Here is a 9,108-nt window from a genome sequence, read left to right as displayed (position 1 = left end):
ATTTTTGCTCTAGATTGTTTGGTTAATTGTGTTTAGATGGACGTTTTAGTGTATGAGATGGCAAATGAGCTAAATAAAGGATTAAAGTATGTTATAACGTGGTTAGTGCGTTCGCTAGTACAACGCTAGCATGTTCCGTGCGTATGCTAGCGGGACGTTTTTGTGCTGTTGTAGTTGTCCAGAGTGGCATCAGTTTTCATTTATATTGCCTAGTTCTTTCATGAAAACGAGTTATTTGATGTTACATATATTTGCAGTGTACATGTATGAGCAAGTATACATGATTTGTACATGTATGAGTAAGAGCGTTTTTGTAGTTGCTCTAAGATGGCGTGTGGGTCTTGTGCCTGTAATGGCGGCGCCCAGTGCAGCTGACCACGAGGGCGCTGGCTGAGTAGGCGTAGAAGTAGTAGCACTTACATGTACTGATTTATAACTGTACAATCGGGCGATTCGTTTAAACGTTTATTCTTATGCGGGTATATGGTTTAATGTAGCCCAGATAATGGTGTATTTGGGTAAATGAAGCGTCTGCTGGGTCGAGTATTGCTATGCATGTTTTGTGCTCGGAAAACCTGAAGTCACGCACAGGTTTTAATTTTTTTAGTCAAAATAATGGACTATGAGTATGTTATGTATATAATTTTTTTACGTTGTGTATAAAAATGTACGTGCTTGCAGAGGTAATTTGTGCTTTTTTTATACTAGTCTGAATGTGAATGTTTGTTTTTTTTTTATGTCGGTGGTTTGTCAGCACCAAAATGTATGTGAAATATGAATAGATGTCTATCACATTGCAAATGTAAATGGAGTTATTGCATTTGAATTTTGAGCTCAAAGTTGCTTGTATGTGTGGAACATGCGTGTTAGGCTACATTTTCATTTTAATATTGACACAGAAAAGCTTCCATACTTATATACACTAGCCCAAAAACTTGATAAGTATGGTGCTTTAGTGATGCTGTATAACTAGCCTTAAGTAGAATAGAAAGATTCTAAGTGTCCAATTAATGATTCATGTCGTTATAGCAGCTTTTTAAAATTATACATATGAATTCTTTTAACCCATTAATGTTTACTAACTGTTACAAATGTGTTCTGTCTATTTTCTATGAATTGCCTGTTGGTGAAGGAGAATTCTGCTCGAACACATTAAAGGTATGTTTGAAGTGTATCGTGTATGAGCAGTGGTTGAACTGGTATACTTTTATAAAACAGTGCACACAATGAATGGTGAGAGTAGTTGATGTGCTGCAGAATAATTGTTCATTTATGATGAGTATCTGTAGTGATATGTAAACACTTGGAAGCAATAATGTAAAATGTATAGAAGAGAACTCAGAAACTGCAGCTCCAACTTCTCAAAGTTCTGTTCAATGTGGTTTCTTAATTGTGCTTTGATGTTTGAAACTTGATTAGGTACAGTAAGTTAACCTACTTATTGCCTAGACTAAATTTATACTCCTATTTGGAACAGAGTAAACTGCAGTGTAACGGATGTTTTGAAGTAGTCTTCATTGTATTCTGTGTTGAGGACAATTTGATGCATTCTCACAGTTTAATTGGCTCATGAATATTCTGTCCAATAGTTTAAAGATTATGCAGCAGTAATCACATTAATGCAGTGAATGTGTAGTATTTGCGCTAGAAATATTTAATGCATGCTATAAAATAGCCCATTACATGGTAATACACTTGTGAGTATGTGCAACAGGTATCACATGTGCTGCTGATTACATGATACTGATCAACTTTGAAAGATGTGAAATGTGCTGTTGGTGTGACAATTAAGACACAAGAATAATAACACACACACACACAACGCCTGCTGGTTGAAGATGCCACACACACACACGATAATCTTGGAGCAACGCCTGCTGGATGAAGATGCCACACACAACGCCTGCTGGATGAAGATGCCACACACACACACATGCATTTTAGCTGTGGAGTTGATTTTGTGTTGAGTGGTGTATACAAAATTATTATATAGTATTATTAATTTAACAACCTGTGTTGAAATTGATGCTTAGAAGTTAGAATGGACTAATATTTTAATTATTTTCACATTTTCATTTTAAAATGAACAAAGATAAACTTCCATACCATACTTATATACACTAGCCAAATAACTTGATAAGTATGGGGCTTTAGTAATGCTGTATAACTGTAGCCTTAAGTAGAATAGAAAGATTCTAAGTGTTTGTCCAATTGATGATTCATGTCGTTATAGCAGCTTTTTAAAATTATACATATGAATTGTTTAACCCCTTAATGTTTACTAACTGTTACAAATGTGTTTTGTCTATTTTGTATAAATAGCTTGTTGGTGAAGAAGAATTGTGGTGAAGGAGAATTGTGCTGGAACACATTAAAGGTACGTTTGAAGTGTATCGTGTATGAGCAGTGGTTGAACTGGTATACCTTTATAAAACGGTGCACACAATTAATGGTGCTGCAGAATAATTGTTCATTTATGATGAGTATCTGTAGTGATATGTAAACACTTGGAAGCAATAATGTAAAATGTATAGAAGAGAACTCAGAAACCGCAGCTCCAACTTCTCAAAGTCCTGTTCAATGTGTACCCTGTCTTAATTGTGCTTTGAGGTTTGAAATTTTTAATCACATTAATGCAGTGAATGTGTAGTTTTTGTGCTAGATATATTTAATGCATGCTTTAAAATAGCCCATCAAATGGTAATACAGTTGTGAGTATGTGCAACAGGTATCACATGTGCTGCTGATTACATGATACTGATCAACTTTGAAAGATGTGAAATGTGCTGTTGGTGTGACAATTAAGACACAAGAATAACACACATGCACACACACAACGCCTGCTGGTTGAAGATGCCACTCAACGCCTGCTGGTTGAGGATGCCACTCAACGCCTGCTGGTTGAGGATGCCACTCAACGCCTGCTGGTTGAGGATGCCACTCAACGCCTGCTGGTTGAGGATGCCACTCAACGCCTGCTGGTTGAGGATGCCACTCAACGCCTGCTGGTTGAGGATGCCACACACACAAGATTAATCTTGGAGCAATGCCTGCTGTATGAAGATGACGCACACACATGCATTTTAGCTGTGAAGTTGATTTAGTGTTGAGTGGTGGTATACAAAATTATTATATAGTGAGTAAACATGGTTGAGTTTAGTGTCCAGTTGAGTAAGTGCACAAATGATGAGCTGAACAATGTATTATTAATTTAACTACTATTGCTTAGAAGTTAGCATGGGCACGATAACATTCTGAACACCCAGCAACATTTTCATAATACAAATTCTGTTTCACAATGCATTTATGTGGTAATATGTTTTAATTGCTAAAGTGGAACCAAATGGAATGTTTTTGTTTAACTTGTCTGTTAGGCTAACTACGCTATTGGAACAAAGACATTTAATGTGTTAAATTGTTTATTTATATATACACTAAGTGATCAGTGCTTAGCACAAGTAGAGTATATGAAACAGCTGTTACACAGGTGCTGCTGACATCAAGCTCCTGAATCAGATGATGAATGAATGTTGGTGTTACAAGGAAGAAGCAAGAATGTCCTGTTGAAGCAAAGCCTGCTGAACACATCACACACACACACAATACATTTTTAAACTGTTGAGCTGAAAGTCTTTAGTGATGTACATATTTGCAACTTAAGCTTGTCTGATCAAGTATTCTGATGTGGTTATTTGTTTTAAAGCTATACAGCATTTAAATGAGCAGTAAAGCGTGGTTTTGCTCATTGTATTCTGAAAAATGTACATTAGTGGAAATGGTCCCTTGAATCAAGTCCCTTGATTATAAAGTAATGCTTAGTTTGTATAACATGGTGTTATGAAGGCATTTACTTCACAGTAATTTCTATATGCAATACTGTAACAATGTATGCAAGTAAGAAATTAGTCATGAATACACCTGTCACGAATACAATGTCTGTTCTGATTTTGTTTTACTTTTTTTTTATTTTTTATGATTTGATATGTGCTGTTTGTATTAAGTAATATTGATTGATTAGTATGTCATGTTGGGATAGACATCATAGGTTTTGACTGGTTGTGTGTTTGTATTTTCAGATGCCTCGCACTAAAGCTTCGCTGAGGTCGGCTGCAGCCAGGAGGAGGATTACGGAGCGGCTTGTGGCTCAGACTGACGGGGTTCTGGCTTTTTCCCCTGACAAAAAGGTCCTGACTGAGACTGTTCCTGTGAGCCACAGCTGTCCTGCAGACCAGATCTCGTCTCTGACTGACGGGGTTATGCCTTCATCCCTTGACAAAAAAGGTCTGACTGACACGGGAGTGCTCCTGAAGAGCACTCCTCAAAGCCATTTACAAACTCAAGCTGCCAAATACCTGCCAAATACCTTGCCAAATACCTTGCCAAATACCTTGCCAAATATCTTGCCAAATACCTTGCCAAATACCTTACCAAATACAATTGCCAAATACTTGCCAAATACCTTACCAGATACAAGCTGCAAAACTGATTCTGATGAATGTGTACATGTGGATATGCTCAGAGGTTCTTTTCATCAAGCTCATCCAAAGTTTGGCGTAAACAGTAACAAACAATGTGTTGCAAATAGTATTACTGCCATCATGACTAACAAAGTGAAAAATGTGCTTTCTTGGACAATCAGAGACCTTGATGATGTTCTGCTGAATGGTGACAGATTCTACAGCAATATAAGAGATGCTGGCAAAATTCATGATCCATTGGGCTATTTATATGTTACAGATGTACCTACAGAATACACTGTGTGTGGATATGACTTTTCAATAAATTTTCATGGTGAAATGTTTACTGGGAAGTTTGGTGTCACTGAATATGGACCGTTACAAAACGTTCTTATGTCACATGATGAGGCAATCCGAAGAGTGTTTATGCAATGTGAAGCATGTTTGTTTACTGTTAAAGAGAATACATGTGCTATCATTAAACAAGACTCCTGGTATGTGCTGATTGACTGTCATTCACGAAGCGAAAACGGTGCACGTATTGATTCGGGCAAGAGTTTGGCTGCTTTTTATGCTGACATGGAATCATTACTTAACCACGTTATGATACTTGGTCGGTCACTGAAAGCTGAAGGAGCACAATTTGAAGTCACTGGCGTTGTTGTGAACATAACTGGCAGAAGCACAGCGGAAGAGAAAACACAAGATGGTTTGTCTGTCACTACACACCGAGAGCTCTACAGCAGTGTGCTAAAACGAAATCGTAACACAAATGAAAATGAAACTAAGAAAGGTGACGCATTTGACCGTTCACAACCCTGTAGCAAAGCAAACGTGCAAAGTAAACGCAAAGCAGCTGAAAATGATTCCCAGGTGAAAACGGTATCTGAATTGCATGTTGGTAAACGAATAAAGCATGTAAACAAGCTTACCGATGTATCAATGAGAAATGACAGTGACGTGCTGATTGGCGACACACACAGTGAATGCTTTCAGTTTTGTCCATTGACAGTGAAACAGCAGAAGACGTTATGTTTAAGGCAAAACATTGTGTACATCGAACATGCTCGTAGAGACCTGATCGTACCAGTACCGATGGGTGATCCTTGTGAAACTAAACCTATTATTGGTGACGGTAACTGTTTTTTCCGATCACTGGCATTTGCAATTAGCGGAAGCGAGAAAGAACACAGAAAAATACGACGTGCTGTAACTACACAAATGGAGAGAAACGAATCTAAGTACATTAACTGTCTTCGACAAGGGTTTTCATCTGTTGCAAATTATCTTGCTACTTCCCGAATGAAATACGTGGGAACCTGGGCTACTGAAGTAGAAATACAAGCTGCAGCCGATCTTTTTTTTACAAATATATTTACATTCACTAGAAATGCGTGGCTAAAATATTCATCGTGCAACAGTTGCGACCAAGATGCGGGAATATACCTCAAACATTGTAGCGAGTCTCATTATGAAGTAGTGACGTGTGTTAAAGTTCCTGATGGACAAACCTGTGCTGCACTATGTTTACAGAGGTGTGACAGCAGAAAATCAGAAACAAAGTCCAGTCGCTCTGAACTTGAGAAACGGAGAATCAAATATGGAACAAGCCAGGAGAAAAGGGAGGAAAAGATTCAGAGAACACTGAAACAATACCGTGAAAATAAATTATACAGAGATCTTGTTAAAACACGTAGCAGTGTTGAATACGCAGCTAATTTGCAACATAAAGAACGGAATAAACAGTTAAGTATAAACAAATATGCGACGGATATGGAACACAGGGAACATGTGAAACAATTAAGTATTAATAAATATTCTACAAATGAACATCACAGAGAGACTATAAAAAGACAGAGTTTTGAAGCTTATCATACCGATGCACAACACCAAGCGGCTAAGAAGCAGAGAAGTTTTGAAATGTATCATACCAATCCTCAACATCAAGCAGCTAAAAAACAGAGGAGTTTAGAAGTCTATCATACCAATTCGAAATATCAAGCAGCTACGAAACAGAGGAGTATGGAGAGGAGTTTTGAAGCTTATCATAACAATCCGGAATATCAAGCAGCTACGAAACAGAGGAGTATGGAGAGGAGTTTTGAAACTTATCATACCGATGCACAACATCAAGCAGCTAAAAAACAACTTGGTATTGCGAGGTATAAAACAGACAACTGTTACGCTAATGCTACTAAAATCAGAAGTAAACAAAGACAGAATGCAGAAAAAAATAAACACAAGGATATTAACTATGTGATTGAAAAGTTCAGAGAGAAAATAAACACAGGTCCTGAATACGTGTGCTCAGTATGCCACCGGACACTGTTTAAACATCAAGTACTGAAATGCAGAAAAGATACATATCTTAAACGAGCACAAGTGGTTGTGTCCATAGCAGAGAGATGTATTACTGACACATACTTACATCAATGTAATCTCGTTTGTGATCATAAGTGCAATATGAAAACTGGGCCAGCTGGATCATTGTGGATTTGCTACACATGTCACAGAAAGGTTCTTAATGGGAAAATGCCAGAAGAAAGTGTTATGAACAATCTTGCACTAGAACCAATTCCTGTTGAACTGCAGAATCTAAACTCACTTGAACAACATTTAATTGGGATGAATATTCCATTCATGAGACTTGTGTCATTACCAAAAGGTGGACAGAATGGTGTTCATGGACCTGTTGTGTGTGTTCCATCTAACATCACAGATGTAACTGAAGTCCTACCAAGAACAGAAAATGTTGATTTGATGATTCGCATAAAACTAAAGAGGAAATTGACTTACAAGGGGCACTATGAGTACAAATTTGTTAATACAGAAAAAATAAAGGATGCATTGTTGTACCTAAAACAACATAATGACTTTTACAAAGATGTGACATTTAATAATGACTGGGTCAATCCACTAAATAAAACTGAACATGAAACACAAGAGCCTGATGACACATGTACACAGCATGTTGATGAGGAGAACAATGATGAGAATAATGAATCTGAAGATGTGGATATAGATGAAACCTTGCACGACAGACAACAGCACGGTATGTTCATGGATACCTGTTTACAACCTGTTGATATTGCACAAGAGCTATTGGATCAGCACTTTGATGGCATAATGTCTGTGGCACCTGCAGAAGGTAATAATCCTGTAAGGCTCTTGAACGATCATTCAAATGAGGCGAAGTGTTTTCCAGTTCTATTTCCAAATGGTACGGGTACCTTTCATGACCACAGAAAAGAGAAACTGACATTGAGTAGATACTTAAACACAAGAATCCTGAATGCAGATGGACGTTTCGCAAAGAACTTAGATTACATTTTTTATGGTCAATATTTGTCAGAGTTAAATCAGATTGTATCAAATGTGTCTATTGCTATGAGAAAAGGACATGATACACGCAACAAACCTGTGATTACGTCAGAAATGTTGACTAACAGAGAAGCCTTGCAGAACATTTTCAATTTTGATGAAGGGTATAAATTCTTAAGACCTATTCGTGGTACACCCCCTTTCTGGCAAAGTGTTCAAAAAGACATGTTTGCAATGGTGCGACAACTTGGTATTCCCACATGGTTTTGCTCATTTTCATCTGCTGATCTGCGTTGGCCAGAATTATTACAAACCATTCTCAAACAAGAGGGGAGAGAAACTTCTACTGATGATCTAGTCTGGTCAGAAAGATGTGCTCTATTAAAAACTAACCCTGTCACAGCAGCCAGAATGTTTGAACATCGATTCCACTGTTTCCTTAAAGATGTGATTATGTCTGAAGCACAACCGATTGGCGAAATTGTTGATTATTTTTACAGAGTTGAATTTCAACAGCGTGGCTCACCTCACACTCACTGCTTGTTTTGGGTCAAAGATGCACCTCAGGTTGACAAAAATGATGATGATGAAGTTGTGTCATTTGTAGATCACTATGTGACATGTGAAATGCCATCGGAGGATGACAAAGAAATGCATGACATTGTTTCCAGTGTACAACAACACAGCAAAAGACATTCAAAATCCTGCAGAAAAAAGAAAACAACTTGTCGTTTTAATTTTCCACGCCCACCGAGTAGCAGAACATTTATAACAAGGCGTAAAACTGACAATCCTGAAAAAGATGCTAAAGAGAAAGATGAGAGTTATGTGGAATCAGCCAAAGGTAATAACATGCCTTCAATGGAAAAAGATGTAGCAGAGGCTATCATGAAAAAAGTAAAAGATGCGTTATTGAATACAGATGTTATCTTTGATTCTACTGAGGAGTTATTTGCTTCGCTTGGTATAAGTCAAGAGATATTTGAAGCTGCTTATGTCCGAGTGTCCCGAAAAACTACTTTTGTCCTAAAGAGAAAACCAGGTGACATATGGGTAAACCAATACAACAGAGATCTTATACGTTGTTGGAATGCAAATATGGACATTCAGTTTGTAGTTGATGCATATTCCTGCATTGTGTATATAATCTCTTACATTTCCAAAGCTGAGAGAGAGATGGGATTGCTTTTGTCACGTACTCAAAAAGAAGCCACAGAACAAGGTAACCTTGACGCTAAACATGCTTTACGGAAACTCGGAAGTGTATTTTTGCACAATCGTGAAGTTTCAGCTCAGGAAAGTGTGTATCGACTTACTAACATGAAACTGA

The 9,108-nt window shown here is 37.6% G+C and overlaps 1 protein-coding gene and 1 long non-coding RNA gene across 3 annotated transcripts in view; one reads left to right on the top strand and one right to left on the bottom strand.

Moving 5' to 3' along the window:
* Window positions 1–4,212, top strand: part of LOC143514233 (uncharacterized) — a 5,078-nt gene extending 866 nt beyond the window's left edge. The window contains exons 2-4 of one of the 2 annotated variants that reach the window (XR_013130803.1): window positions 1,133–1,158; window positions 2,323–2,377; window positions 4,077–4,212. This is a non-coding gene — a long non-coding RNA (uncharacterized LOC143514233). Of the gene's footprint in view, window positions 1–755; window positions 1,159–2,322; window positions 2,378–4,076 lie in introns of those variants that run through there. The other variant, XR_013130802.1, reaches the window with a different exon arrangement.
* Window positions 1–9,108, bottom strand: part of LOC143513749 (antigen WC1.1-like) — a 121,873-nt gene that overhangs the window by 46,943 nt on the left and 65,822 nt on the right. The window lies entirely within an intron of this gene.

Source organism: Brachyhypopomus gauderio, chromosome 5 (assembly GCF_052324685.1).
Source record: "Brachyhypopomus gauderio isolate BG-103 chromosome 5, BGAUD_0.2, whole genome shotgun sequence".
Classification (NCBI taxonomy): domain Eukaryota; kingdom Metazoa; phylum Chordata; class Actinopteri; order Gymnotiformes; family Hypopomidae; genus Brachyhypopomus; species Brachyhypopomus gauderio.
The sequence above is the reverse complement of the archived record's forward strand: the minus strand, read 5'-3'. Positions and strand labels throughout refer to the sequence as shown.